The 15473-nt window shown below is 36.5% G+C and overlaps 4 pseudogenes; 2 read left to right on the top strand and 2 right to left on the bottom strand.

Annotated features, from left to right (window-relative positions):
- Positions 1–888: 888 nt before the first annotated feature.
- LOC137572332 (malate dehydrogenase, cytoplasmic pseudogene) lies at positions 889–9291 on the top strand (annotated as a pseudogene).
- On the bottom strand, positions 9292–12718 carry LOC137572322 (ubiquitin thioesterase otubain-like; annotated as a pseudogene).
- A 117-nt stretch (positions 12719–12835) lies between these two features.
- Positions 12836–14189, top strand: LOC137572313 (malate dehydrogenase, cytoplasmic pseudogene; annotated as a pseudogene).
- A 130-nt stretch (positions 14190–14319) lies between these two features.
- On the bottom strand, positions 14320–15092 carry LOC137572306 (ubiquitin thioesterase otubain-like; annotated as a pseudogene).
- Between the last annotated feature and the right edge of the window lie 381 nt (positions 15093–15473).

Genomic DNA, 15473 nt, shown 5'->3' with positions numbered 1-15473 from the left:
TTTGATTACTCGACTCTTTTAGGTTATTAGCATTAAAAACAATATTGCTTTTTGTCTATACCAAGTCATTAATTCCGTCAATCACACACTAAGAGCACTGTTCTATATTACCCCTCTTTCATTTTCAACAAAGATTCTGAACGTTTCACCTTTCTTTGTAGTATTTTCCGTTCTGACAATTGCTTATGTAACTCCGCGCTATTTATTGATAACTGTTTAAAACTCATTTAAAATTGATTCTTTCAATGTCGACCATTATTAATTCCGCGTTCACTCAGAATAAACATTTTAGCAAGTCCTTTAATAGCTCTTTTAGCAAAAAAAATTGAAATTTAAACTAATCCCATTGCAAGTCAGCCATGTTTCTCATCATGCTCAATCCATACTTCAACTGATAAAGTTTCCCTAAAAAGTCGGAAAAAAACGTCTTAAATAAATGCCCCCCAAAAAAAAGGACTTCTCTTTGTTCAAATGCCTGTGAAAAAACGGATTAAACTATGAAGACCATTTTTACGGTTCATAATCTGAGACATAATAACCAACAAATTACAGAAAAAAAATTATTCGATTAAGTTATTTAGGGAGCCGAGAAAAATTAGAACCAAAAAAAAAAAAAAAAAAAAACGTCTTAAATTCGTGTCCGCCACTGTAAGTCTGGTTGCAATTAAGAGGACGCAATTTGGGAGTGGTCTCAAATTAAAACCGAAATATTTTGGACCCCACCAGACAAAGAAGGTGAAGCACAACAACCGCATACGACGTCGAAAAAGTTGCAAGTGGAAGGGCCTAAAGTGACGTCAACATGTGCAGAGTACATGAAACCCCTAGGAGCCTAAACCGATACGACGAGGAAGATGACCCAGCATTCGGGTCGAATGCATAATCAGAATGGCCGAATGCGGGATATGGATTTGCGATGTGCATCAACCCACTGTACACGAAGACGAGAGACTAGACGACGATCAAAGAGAGAACGCGAGCGTGTAAGAAAAGACGATCAAGAGGGATGACGAACGAATAAGAGATGACAACGAGAGAGTTGGTTTTTGGGGTAGAAACAAAGACGGACGTGTTTTGAGGTCAGGGTCAAGTCGAGTCGACGGGTACTATAAGTCGAGTGTCAAGGCCCGACACTAAAAGTCGAGTACCATAGACGGTACTATAAGTCGAGTGTCAAAGCCGGACACTAAAAGTCGAGTACCATAGACGGGTGCTATAAGTCGTGTGTCAAAGTCGGACACTAAAAGTCGATCGCCAAAGTCGGGCGCGGAAAAAGTCATAGACGGACGCCAAGTCGAGCCGAGCCAAACGTCGATTGTCATTTAGCATAGTGTAAACCTCTTGAAGTCGTATTATCATGTAAACCCCCTAGACTATAATCGTATCGTAATAAAACCCCACATAAATATATTGAATAACACAAATTCCTACAAATATGGGGGGCTCAACCTACAAAGAAGGCATGGCTCAACTTATAAAGAAGTAAAAAAAGTAATATCAGTGAGTGAGAAAAAGACAAAAATACACAAAACGACGCAACAGTGGAATCAAACGACAAAAAAAAAAAAACAAAAAAAACAGCGCGAAACGAATAAGAATTAATTTTTTCATCAAACGACGAAAAATTGGCGGCTAACGACGAAAAAGCAGCAAAGAAACGGTGAAAAAGTTTTCAACGAACGACGAGAAAGTGTTTGAATATATATTGAATATATTGACATATACATATATGTATGTATGTACAATATTAATGTGTGTACGTAAGAGAAAGAAGTATGAGCAAACTTTAAGACTTTGGGAATGTGCAAGAGGCACTGAAAACTGAAAACAAATCTAATATTACATTGTTTCACAAGTTTATATACGAAGAAGAAAACGATCATGCAAATCGCCAAAGACTAAGAAAGTTTGGAAGGGTTTGATTTTGATTGCAACAACTTATGTTGGAAAGAATTTAACAAATAAATAAATGATAAATCGAATCTAACTTCCCATTTATTTGTATGTAGGCAATATGCAAGACGAAGACGAAATGTTGTCAGTAGTGAGCGACGAAACGAATTTTAGAACAGCTGCAACAAACAAAAATATGCGAAACAAAACGTAGAGGGTAAAGTCTACAGTCGTGGCCAACAATATTGATACGCAAAGTGCAGTAAATGTCAACATGCCACCACCGAGGTTCGCTTTGAGTTTTCAGGACGTTGAGGACTCTTTACGACTTTTCCATGGCGATGAAACTTTATCAGTTGAAGTATGGATTGAGGATTTAAAAGACAATGGCTGACTTGCAATGGGATAGTTTACAAAAATTTATTTTTGCTAAAAGCGCTATTAAAGGACTTGCTAAAAATGTTTATTCTGAGTGAACGCGGAATTAATAATGGACGAGATAGAAAGAATCAATTTTAAATGAGTTTAAAACAGTAATAAATAGCGCGGAGTTACATAAGCAATTGTCAGAACGAAAAATAAAGAAAGGTGAAAGTGTTCAAGAATATTTGTTGAAAATGAAAGAGATGGCATCTTGGGGTAATATATAGAACAGTGCTCTTATGCAGTGTGTGATTGACGGAATTAATGACTTGAGTATGAACAAAGCAATATTGTACAATGCTAATAACCTAAAAGAGTTAAAAGAAAAAAATAAAATGTTATGGAAAAAATGCGGGAAAAGTCAAATAATCAATAAAGTGAGTCTAAGAACGTTCAAATCAAAAAGAAAGTGTAATGAAATACGAAAATAAAGAATGCTATAACTGTGGGCAAAAAGAACAAATGTCTGAGAATTGTGACAATAAGAGTAAAAGGAAGAAAGTGTTTTGGTTGCAATAATTTTGGTAACATAGCAAAAGACTGTCCAAATAAAAATAAATAAAGAAGTACTAATCAACAATAAAAAGTGTAGCCTTGCTTGATACTGGTAACAAATATAATATCGTAACCGAAACAATTTATAATCGTTTGAAAAAACCTAAGCGTACAAATCGGGAAATATAATGATGAAACGGAATAAAGTTCGGTAATGAGAGTAAAGGTCGAAAACGACGAAATTGACATTGCATACTCGAATACGCGGGCTTTTTTGAATCTTTTGTTCGCACTATTCTCAACAAACGAATATTCCTCGACTTTAGAGTTTAGATTAAAATATTTGGCTACCCGGGCGGTCAAACAGCGCGACAAAGAAAAATAGCGTTTGACAACACTGAAATATAGCTTTAGCCGATTATCCCACTTTTCAACACTGAAATCTTGAGTAGCTGTAGTAAATATTTACCAAATATTGTATTCTGAACTACATTTGTTATGTAAAATCAAGAAATATTGTAAACTCAACTATATTTTCGTTTGTTGAGAATAGTGCGAACAAAAGATTCAAAACGCCCACTTATTCAAGTATCCAACATTTGGCATCTGGCAACGCAATCTCAAAAACTGGCAGTTTTTTAGCCGGAATCAGTAAGTTTTAGCTATAATACCACTAAACACATACATTTTCTTTTGTTAGTTACACAAAAACTACGAATTAAATCGCCAAGGCGCACCCGAGGTCTTGCCTTTTGGGCTCGAGCAGCCTAAGTAAATATTAACCGACAATAAGATTGAATAATCGATAAAAAAAAGTAAACGAGTTAGCTTTTCCTCCGGAAAAAAAGTAAGTATTAAGTTTACAAATCTTGTGCAAAAGTTTAAAAAAAGGTTTAATACTGGCAGATATGGATTACAATATTCATTTTCGTGGTTATATAATGAGAAAAACAAAAAAAGAGCTCGTTGGAAAAATTGACTGCTTAGAAACCGAACTACAACAGGTTAGGACAAGTCTATAGAGCTAACTGCCTCGCTGGAAACGTTTGGTCGGGATTTCAGTTTGAATCTGTCAAAAAGTGAAGCCACAAATGCGACATTGAAGTTAAAGTTGCTCCGAGCAAATGCGGAAAATAGTTTGCTAAATTTACAACTCAGGGAAAAAGCGATATTAAACTCACCTATCGATGATTATAAAAACCAAATTAAAACAGTGCAGCTAGAAAATCAACAACTCAAAACTCAACTGAAAAAGGAAGAGGAACGCAGGTCATGCCCCATTTGCTGGTGCCCGTGGCAGAAAGTGGAAGTCATCGATTGGTCACTCTACCATGTGGTCATCTTTTCGGGGACGGGTGTGTAACGGCTCATTTAACGCAAAACTCAACATGCCCATAATGTCGCTCACGTGCGAAACTCAATAACCTAATTTATCTATTTGGATTCAATGCTCCTCAAAGCCGTAATCAATGAGAATAGTTTTTCTTGAATAAGATTGTAATCGCACACGTTAATACAAATAAAAATGGGAATTTATTCATAAATCCAAAGCCAATTAGTTGTCAATGACATCAATCGGGTGTCTGTCTTCGCAGATGTTGTTTCCTATGGCTAACTGCATCTTTTGGTCCACAATCAATTTAAACCTTGGTCGACTGCTGCAACTCTCTAAACAAGATATACAATTCGGGTGGCACATACGTTACGTTTGTTTGTTCGTTTCTCAAAAGCACGTTTCTTACTTCAGAAACTCCTTGTACATTTACGTCACTGACCTCGATTGGTGACGAAATCATTGCAGGTTGAAATGAACGCTCCTGCAATAATCTAATCGTTTTTTCTAATTCGTTTATCTTTTTAACCATCGATTGATTTTCCGCACTTGCGTATTCGTCGTCACTACAGATCGTCGTTAATTTTCACTGTAATTGTTCTCGATTTCCTGACTTTGACAATCCAGCGTGTCTAAATTTTTGCTGCAAAGCTTTCTTTGACACGTAGTTTTTATGCGTCATTATTGTTGTCTCTTTCACGCTTGTATGTTCGTTGATTTTTCGTTTCGCTTATTCTTCTTTCGTTCTCGTTTCCACGAGTTCGTTCATGCACGGAACACACACTGTTACACTTTTCGAGTTTCCCATGGCAAGCTATTTTACCGCGTAAATTGCGCGTTACCTTTTCTTCACACACTTCTACTTATGAAAAATATCAGTTCCTTTTTTTCACACCATCCAAATTTTGAAAATTGAATGCCATCCCACGTTTTAAAATTGTCACAACTAAAACCCGCTTCTGAGAATCTCGATTTTAAATCTCGTAACCCAGTAGAAGTTTGCAGATGGAGAAGCTGTCAGGAAGGCTTAGGCGGGGGAGTGCGACTTTCGGAACCAATATAAATGCGAGACTCGTACGTTTAGGCAGATAACTAATATAAATTTATTAACTAATTGAGACTTAACAATATAGAGACGTTTGTAAAGCGATGGCATTGGATTCGTTCGTGATGGCCGTTCGCTACCACCGATCGTAGGAGCTTATTCGTTCGTTTCCTTCTCAACGTTTCTTTGCCAACTACTTCTTCATTTATCGATTACACCATAGCGTCGCTCGCCCAGGGCTGAATCATTATATTCATAAACTGTCCGGTGACACAATAAAAGCCTTTTTAGATAAAACGTTCTTCCACATTGATGGCTAATAGGTAAGGAAAGAGTTACCAAAAAAGTTGCAAGGGTGTACAAACTTTGACGCGGTCGAAGTTAGCCGCGGGCCTCTGATTTTATTATTGTTTGTTTTTAATATTTTGGTTTTTAAATGTTTTTTTTTTGTGTTTTGTTTTCAAATGTTTGTTTTTAATGTCTTGTTTTTCTTCTTTTTTTTTTACATATATCCCTGCCTATTTTTGCGTGTGGTTTTCAGGCCACACTCTAATTGCACAGCTTTTAATGCCGCACAATTGTACATAGTTTATTATAATTATGAAAAAAATATGCATCGCAGTGCATTAAAAAAAATGTGCGACTTAGCGCTTAGTTATTAAAGTAATTATTTTGGTTGTAGCGCTATCGGTCAGGCTGGGAAGATCGTATGTTGTCCTCTGTATTTTGCGCTCCTTGTAGCACTGCCGGTCCACTGTTGAGACGCGCTCAAGTTGCCGGTGCTGGCTGCACAGGCTTCTATTTTGGGGTCCCGTAGCAGTGGCAACAGGTATACTCGCAGTACGGCGAATGTAGTGGTCCCTCACAGTCGTTTGGGCAGACTATTTTTATCTTTGGTACTTCCTTTTCAGGTTGTGGCGTTGATTTTAACTTTGGCTTTGTGTATTGTAGAGTATGTTGATGGGATGTTCGTTGTGGCTTTATTTTTCTTTCGCTCAATTGGCTTTTTATGAATTGTCTTTTTATTAATTTCACCGAGGTATTCCAATTAATTGTATTTGGGCTGGTTAGTAGCCTCAAAATTTCAGCCTTTCTGGCTTTTAGTGTGTTTGCCACACCGGATTTCTTTCCTATCACTCTACTTACTGTTGTTTTTTGTCCTTATTCTCGTGTAGTGGGCAGATTGCCTACCACACGTTATCATTAGCCTGCTTAATATCCATCGTAGGTGTAGTTGACGGTCTGCCTACCACTCACGGGCGCATGTGAGAATCAAGCTCCTCAAAGTAGCCAGCATCGATTTCATTTTTTGCTTCAGCATCTCCAGCGGCTGTTGTTGCAGTTTTTTTTTTTTTTTTTTTTAATATTACCGCACATATGTATATATACGTGACACTTGTCGCGGTCGCCATGTAGAATAAAAGTTAAATGATTATATTGTTTTCCAGTTTAAATAGGACACCAGTAGTTCTTTTCAGGTTTGAGTTTATTTTAATTGAATGATTCTTAGTTCTGTTACAATTGTTAGCTATAGCTAAGACCGTGTAGCTGCGCTGCTAGAAATGCAGGCAGAGAAGCGGTATGCTTATGTATAAACATATATATGTATAAATGCATAAGAGTATGTATGAATTTTACGCACATAAATATTGTAACTAATTGCTACAATATGTTTGTAATGTTATTAATATGTTATTATAGAACATGCTACACTACATCAATCCATCGCATCAATAGGTCACCTTCGTAGAGTTCTAATAACATATCTGAAAAGATCAACGCCGCCCATATGCTTATTGTAGCATTCTACACAATAGCAGGACAAGCACTTGTACGGCACCAGCGGATTTTCTGTGACAGGTTGGTCGCCAACCATAATTTAGAGATGGTGATGACTTTGTTGTCCTTACCAGCGGCAAGTAATTAATTTGCTTGAGGGTTTCTGCACTCAGTGCTCAGGATCCTCGACCTTCTTTCGCAAATTCCTTTTCATTCATAAAGCACACAATAACCCAAGGCGGTTTGGGCGAATCGTTTATGCGAGGATACCTTTTCTTTTAATGCAAATATAAGACTTACGGAAGTGTACCAGTTATCAAAGAAGAGTTTAAAGTTTTTGATCTTGGGAAGGCTGCACATTTGATGCCAAATAGAGAGAACTATCTACCTCTCATGATATTTCCCATATACTGGTTTCGTTTCTTACTTGTTCAAATTGACCTATATTCAACAGTGTGCCTTCGAGACTTTCACCTTTGGTAATAGCATCTTGTAAACGTTCTTCAATAAAATCTTCTAAAGTCTTTTTTTCCGAGTTCGGTATCCTGTTCATTTTTATACCCTTGCAGAGGGTATTATAAAAGCGGGTCGATCAAGATGTTTGTAACACAGAAGGGGACGTTTCCGACCCCATAAAGTATATATATTCTTGATCAGCGTGAAAATCTGAGTTATTATAGCCATGTTCATTTACCAATATAAAGGCAGAAATCATATATAAGACTTTCAGTAATTTGCTGCACCGTTTCAGTACTGGTTTCGTTCGTACTACATTCCAATTGAATTATATTCATGTATATACATGTACTTTCAGAAAAAGGTCGGTTCGGTTTGATATTAATAACCTTCAATTTGTTGCATAAGTAATAAAGGCTACCTGCAACACATCGATGGAGAAATAAACATAGATCTTCGTATCCAACGAGGGCATACTACTCATCTTTCACGCCAACAATACTTAAATATTACCTCCGACTGCATATCTGATCGTACCTGCGGATAAATACGACGCCGCGACCACCATAGAAAGATAAAATCGAGATAAAAGGTTCATATGTTTTGAGAATTGAATAAAACGACACTTAGAATTTGGCACCATCAAAAGAAGACGTACTTTATTTAAAACTTATTCCAAAAACGAAGCATACCAACTGTACTATCAAAAGACAGGAGATCACATGCGCTTTTTTTTTTTTTTTTGAGGCGGTATCAAGCTGCTGGTGAAATAGCTTACTCTGTTGCTGTACATGATTGCTAGAGACGAAGAGTTTGGCAGATTAACCTCGTGCCCTGCATTCATTGGATATACCACCTATGATTGGAGTTTGGAAGGTATTGTGATGAATTTAAACGATTGTGCATTACCATTTTGCGCCAGAAGTGTTACTTACAACAGATCCCAATGTGGGGTTTAAAGATGTCTCAGCTGCTTTGGTTGGTGCTATGCCCCACGCAAAGAAGGAATGGAATGAAAAGATTTGCTCTCAGCTAACGTCAAGATATTTAAAGTGCCGAACAGGCATTGGATAAAGTAGCAAAAATAGATATCAAGGTTCTTTTCGTTGGAAATTCAGCTAACACAAATGCATTTGTCTATGCCAACTATGTCCCATCTATACCAAGGGAAAACATTTCCGCCATGACGCAACTTGATCAATCTGTCCGAATGTGAGCAACATTATAATATGGGGTAATCATTTATCCACTCGAGTACAGATGGTGATCATGGTAACTTCTTCATAGAGGACTACAAAATATTTCTGAAACAATCAACGATATGAGAATTACCTACCCGGTTTATTTGTTAAAAATGTTGAAAAACGAGGTGCATCTGTAGTTGCAGCTCGGAAAATAATCATCAGCCATGTCGGCTGCAAAGCTGCTATGCATGACTGGTGGAATAGGACTGCACCTGGGCAACTTGTGTCTATGGGCGTATTTTCCGATGGCAGTTACAACTCGGCTAAAATTTAATTCTTTGCTTTCCACTAGAAATCAACAACAAGAAATTTAAGATCGTGGAAGGATTACCGCTTACCGATTTTGCCAAATCGAAATTGAAGTTGACTGCCGAGGAACTGCAAGATGAAAGAAACGAAGCTTTGTCTGTTGGACACAAGCGCTTCAAATTTATAATAAGCAGGTTTGGGAATTTTACAATATTCCTGTATTTTAATAAAGCATACATAATACATTTACATACAAAACTAAATTTAAATAATAATGGGAGTAGATTTTCGGCTCACAGTTTTTGTTTTGGCAATAATATCAAGCTTCACGTTTAATAAACATTATATAGGGTATAATACTCATAGTGGCCTAGCTATAAATTAAAAAAAACTTTGGATCCAGTTCCTTCTCCAGGAAAATCGTGTGTCTTTACTGTGCCACCTTCTCCTCTATCCAAAATATTCCACGCACTCCGGCACTCAATGCCGTGCAAAACAATAATATGAATATGATCGATTCTTTGGCATTGGCTCAACTTCTGACTCTTCAGATAGCAAACTACCTTCAATAAAATTTTGATAAAAATTTGCATCCTCTGTAAGCTGTCCTGATAATAGGGCGCAGTAAACCACCACACATAATCTATATAGCCCTGCTCGTTGAAAACCTTGTGAAGTTCAGCTTGTACAATATCCGAAGCCCCTGCAGAGCTTTCAGGACATACTTTTACCACTTCCATAAACTGTTATTTAAATACAATGTATTAGATTTCTTGAGCATTTGACAGGATTATTAACATTTTTACTTACAGTCTCATGAAAATCTTCAAGTGTGAAACTAGGAAGCCCAAGCTCAATTAACTTATCTTTAGACCCTTCAGCGAGTCTGAGAAACTCCTGATAAGCATGACTGTTGCAAATTGATACTCAAGATAACGAGTAGGCGAACGCTCGAAAAAAAACAATTACATCTGGACGAGTTCTTCTCATATATTTATATGCCTTTCGCCAGATCTTGAATTTTAGCTGTGAATACTTCGTCGCCATTATATTCGGCTTTGAGGCACGTTAATGAAAGGTAGCTGGTCGCTCACTAAGGGCGTCGAATCACTAATCTAAAAAGCATAAATGTTTGAAATTTATTAATTTAAATATGTAGTAGACACATATAGGCGTATATATATACAGTGAAAGCTAGCGTTGACGGGCAGCCAACGTTTTAGTATTTTCGTGCTCCTGCGAAACGGATTTTGAATGAATTTTGTATATGTAGCCTGTCGGGAGACTATAGAATTTTTACTGTACATTTGTATGTAACATAGTTGCGAACTTAAAAATAGCACCACTTGCTAAGGTAATGTGTTCAAAAATTTCTAATATAATCTATTTTTTAAAGATAACAATTTGAATGTTTTGAATAAGAGAGCAAAATATTTTTCAAGTACCATTCAATAATAGAACCTTAAAAATTTAGTTTGAAATATCTCTTCCGTTTTCCGTGGGAATATCGTCATATTTTACAAAAAACCATTAGGAAATTAAATTAGAATGTCGAAGTGACACGACGGAAATGCCCATATATAATTCATTTATTATACCTATATTTGAAGCATTATATTATCCAACGTTTTCAAAGTTTATCAAGAAAATTCTTGAAATATTAAAAAATACCCAAAACTAAAAATATACCACTTCTTAAATAATGATTAGCTATTAAAATATAATTTATTTATAATCTCGATACTTGGTTGTATTACCTTTATCGGTAACCGCTGGGATTGAGTCAACCGGGTCTTGACAACGTATGTCCAGTATTCTTCTTGTCCTGTTTGTCTCCAAGATATTCATATAAACATGCTAATCCATATTCGACTTGACTTACTATATTGGTTGACCATTATTACACATTGATTTTGCCATGTTTTAACAATCTTCAGGCTATTTGGAGTTAAAACCAAGTTCTGTGGACTCAGGGCATACATATGCTATAGAGCCTTTTCCATCATACATGAAAACTTTACTTTCACCAGACCATGGCGGGATTTCTCCACTTATATCTGTAGATATTTGACAAACTTTCAAACAAAAAAGGAACCTTACTTACCTTAAATGGTTTTCGAAGTCAAGAAGTTGAAGTCCTTTTTCTCACCGGTTGCAGCCTTAAAAGATTAGTTGCTCTTTAATTAAGCGACCGACTTCTGCTAATTTTGGCTTTCGTCGATGAGTTTTGAAGCTGTTTGAAATTTATCCCATTCCGAATACTTTAGTTGGAACAACCAACCAGATTTTCAACTTTACACCTTAGAGCACTATTTTCCCGACGCATTATATTTAACCCTTTCAGGACTGAATTACAATGGGAAGACTAAAAAAATATTTCATTGCATATTACGATTAATATGGCCACAAATATTGACCAAAATCCATATTTAGTCCTACGTATCCTGTTTCGTCCTCACCGAAATGTTGCCTATAGGCAACATTGGTCCTGATAGTAGATGTTTAAAATAATACGTATACGTAATGGATGAATTAATATTTTATTTATTTCAGTCTTTTAATTCTTAGATATTTTTAATACGTTTAAACTCAAGACATTTTTCTGAGACTCTTTGGTCTTCTGCTATAATATTATATATTTATTACTTAAACTTATGTGTGGTATGACACAAAACAATTCTTTCTAGGATTTGTGAGCAAAGGTGAACGTCACACTTGGAACACTTTGAACATGGGTATCCTGTATTGCTACCTGCCTTTTGAATCCAATGTTTGATTTTGTCATATCTTATGTCCTAAGGTTTCTATAAAGTTATGATGTTTTAGATGTGTGAGTGGATAAAAATTGATAAAGCGGGGGAAAGATGGTGCTGGAGATGAATCGCGCGAGTCAATATTGAGCACAAGTTGTGCTGGACGACCCCTTTTCGAGATTGAATTTGCATACTAAGTCCGAAAGTTCATTGCAATGTCAGTTAAAATTGTGTTAAAAGCATGTGACGGGTGTTATCTTTGGTGCGGTTCATTCTACGATACAGAAGCCAACTATTTACCACCGCCATATTTATACACCGAAATACAATGCGCATATACCACTTTGGAGCGGTGATTAATTTCATAAAGTTCTAATAACATATCTGAAAGATTCAACGCCGCCCTTATACTTATTGTAGCATTCTACAATAGCAGGACAAGCACTTGTACGGCACCAGCGGGTGCGTTCTGTGACAGGTTGGTCGCCAATATAATTTGAAAATTAATTTGACTTTTGTTGTCATACCAGCGGCAAGTAATTAATTTTAGCGAGGTTTCTACTTTCGAATTATAGGATCCTCGACCTTCTTTCGCAAGTTCCTTTTCATTCTAAAGCACACAATTCTTAAGGCGGTTTGAGCGATCGTTCCCGCTGCGAGGATACCTTTTTCTTTTAATGCAATCATAAGACTTACGGAAGTGTACCAGTTATCAAAGAAGAGTTTAAAGTTTTGATCTTGGGGCACATTTGATGCCAAATGAAGAACTATATCTCATGATATTCCATATACTGGTTTCGTTCTTCTACATTCCAATTGACCTATATTCAACAGTGTGCCTTCGAGACTTTCACCTTTGGTAATAGCATCTTATAAACGTTCTTCAATAAAATCTTCTAAAGTCTTTTGAGTTTCGGTATCCTCTTCATTTTATACCCTTGCAGAGGGTATTATAAAAATCAGATGTTTGTAACACAGAAGGGGTTTCCGACCCATAAAGTATATATATTCTTACGATCAGCGTGAAAATCTGAGTTGATATAGCCATGTTCATTTACCAATATAAAGGCAGAAATCATATATAAGACTTTCGATAATTTGCTGCACCGTTTCAGTACTGGTTTCGTTCGTACTACATTCAATTGAATTATATTCATGTATATACATGTACTTTCAGAAAAAAGGTCAGTTCGGTTTGATATTAATATTCAATTTGTTGCATAGTATAATAAAAAAAGGCTACCTGCAGCACCATCGATGGAGGAAGCCGAACATAGATCTTCGTATCAATAAAGGGCATACTACTCATCTTTCACGCCAACAATATAAATATTACCTCCGACTGCATATCTGATCGTACCTGCCGGATAAATACATTGACGCCACGACCTATAGAAGATAAAATCGAGATAAAAAGTTTCATATGTTTTGAGAATTGAATAAAACGACACTTAGAATTTTGGCACCATCAAAAAAGAAGACGTACTTTATTTAAAACTTATTCAAAAACAGAAACATACCAACGCTACATACTATCAAAAAAGACAGGGAGATAACTCATGCGCTTTTTTTTTTCTAATGGTGATATCAAGCTGCTGGTGAAATAGCTTACTCATTGCTGTACATGATTGCTAGAGACGAAGAATTTGGCAAAGATTAACCTCGTGCCCTGCATTCATTGGATATACCACCTATGATTGGAGTTTTGGAAGGTATTGTTGATGAATTTAAACGATTGTGCATTATACCATTTTTGCGCGAAAGTGTTACTTACAATATCCCAATGTGGGGTTTAGATGTCTCAGCTGCTTTTTGGTTCGGTGCTATGCCCAAAGAAGGAATGGAATGAAAAAGATTTGCTCTCAACTAACGTCAAGATCAAAGTGCCGAACAGGCATTGGATAAAGTAACGAAATAGATGTCAAAGTTCTTTCGTTGGAAATTCAGCTAACACAAATGCATTTGTCTATGCCTATGTCCCATCTATATACCAAGGAAAACATTTCCGCCATGACGCAACGATCAATCTGTCCGAATGTGAGCAACATTATAATGGGGTAATCATTTATCCACTCAGTACTTAGATGGTGATCATGGTAACTTCTTCATAGAAGGGACACAAAAATCTTGTTTCTAGAGCAATCAACGATGAGAATTACCTACGCGGTTTATTTGTGCAAAATGTTGAAAAACGGAGTGCATCTATAGTTGCAGCTCGGAAAATGTCATCAGCCATGTCGGCTGCAAAAGCTGCTTGTGACCATATGCATGACTGGTGGAATAGGACTGCACCTGGGCAACTTGTGTCTATGGGCGTATTTTTCCGATGGCAGTTACAACTCGGCTAAAAATTTAATTCTTTTGCTTTCCACTAGAAATCAACAACAAGAAATTTAAGATCGTGGAAGGATTACCGCTTACCAGTTTGCCAAATCGAAATTGAAGTTGACTGCCGAGGAACTGCAAGATGAAAGAAGCAAGCTTTGTCTGTGTTGGATACAAGCGCTTCAAATTTATAATAAGCTTCCCCAGGGAATTTTAATATTCTGTATTTTAATAAAGCATGTACATTTACATACAAACTAAATTTAAATAATGGGAGTAGATTTTCGGCTCACAGTTTTGTTTTGTGTATATCAAACTTCACGTTTAATAAACATTATATAGGGTACTTAATATATCATAGTGGCCTGGCCTATAAATTAAAAAAAACTTTTGGATCAGTTCCTTCAGGAAAATCGTGTCGCACACTGCCACCTTCTCCTGCCTCCAAACCTTCCACACGCACTCCGGCACTCAATGCCGTGCAAAGAGCAATAATATGAATATGATCCGATTCTTTGTACATTGGCTCAACTTCCTGATGTCGGAACTCTTCAATTGTAAAACTACCTTCAATAAAATTTTGATAAAAATTTGCATCCTCTTATTAGCTGTCCTGATGACGTAATAAGACGCAAAACAAACCACCACATAATCTATATAGCCCTGCTCGTTGAAAATGTGAAGTTCACTTGTACAATATCCGAAGCCCCTGCAGAGCTTTCCGACATACTCTTTTTACCACTTCCATAAACTGTTAAATACAGTAATATTAGATTTCTTGAGCATTTGACAAGTTATCAACATTTTTTACTTACAGTCTCATGAAAATCTTCAAGTGTGAAACTGGGAAACCCAAGCTCGAATTAACTTATCTTTAGACCCTTCAGCGAGTCTGAGAAACTCCTGATAAGCGTGACTGTTGCAAGTCAAGCACTCAAGGAATACAGTAGGCGGAACGCTCGAAAAACAATTACCATCTGGACGGAGTTCTTCTCATATATTTATACCTTTTCGCCAGATCTTGAATTTTAGCTGTGAATACTTCGTCGCCATTATATTCGGCTTTAAGGCACGTTAATGGTAGCTGGTCGCTCTCACTAAGGGCGTCGAATCACTAATCTAAAAAGCATAAATGTTTGAAATTTTATTAATTTAAATATGTTAGACACATATAGGCGTATATATACAGTGAAAGCTAGCGTTGACGGGCAGCCAACGTTTTAGTATTTTCGTGCTCCTGCGGAAGCAGTTTTAGCTGAATGAATTTTATGCTCTTAGCCTGTCAGAGACTATAAATTTTACTGTACGTTTGTATGTAACATAGTTGCGAACTTAAAAATAGCACCACTTGCTAAGGTAATGTGTTCAAAAAATTTCTAATATAATCTATTTTTAAAGATAACAATTTGAATGTTTTGAATATGAAACAAAAATATTTTCCAAGTACCATTCAATAATGAACCTTAAAAATTTAGTTT

The sequence above is a fragment of the Drosophila tropicalis genome, unplaced genomic scaffold, assembly GCF_018151085.1.
Source record: "Drosophila tropicalis isolate 14030-0801.00 unplaced genomic scaffold, ASM1815108v1 contig_1054, whole genome shotgun sequence".
Classification (NCBI taxonomy): domain Eukaryota; kingdom Metazoa; phylum Arthropoda; class Insecta; order Diptera; family Drosophilidae; genus Drosophila; species Drosophila tropicalis.
This window is presented reverse-complemented; position numbering and strand designations above follow the sequence as displayed.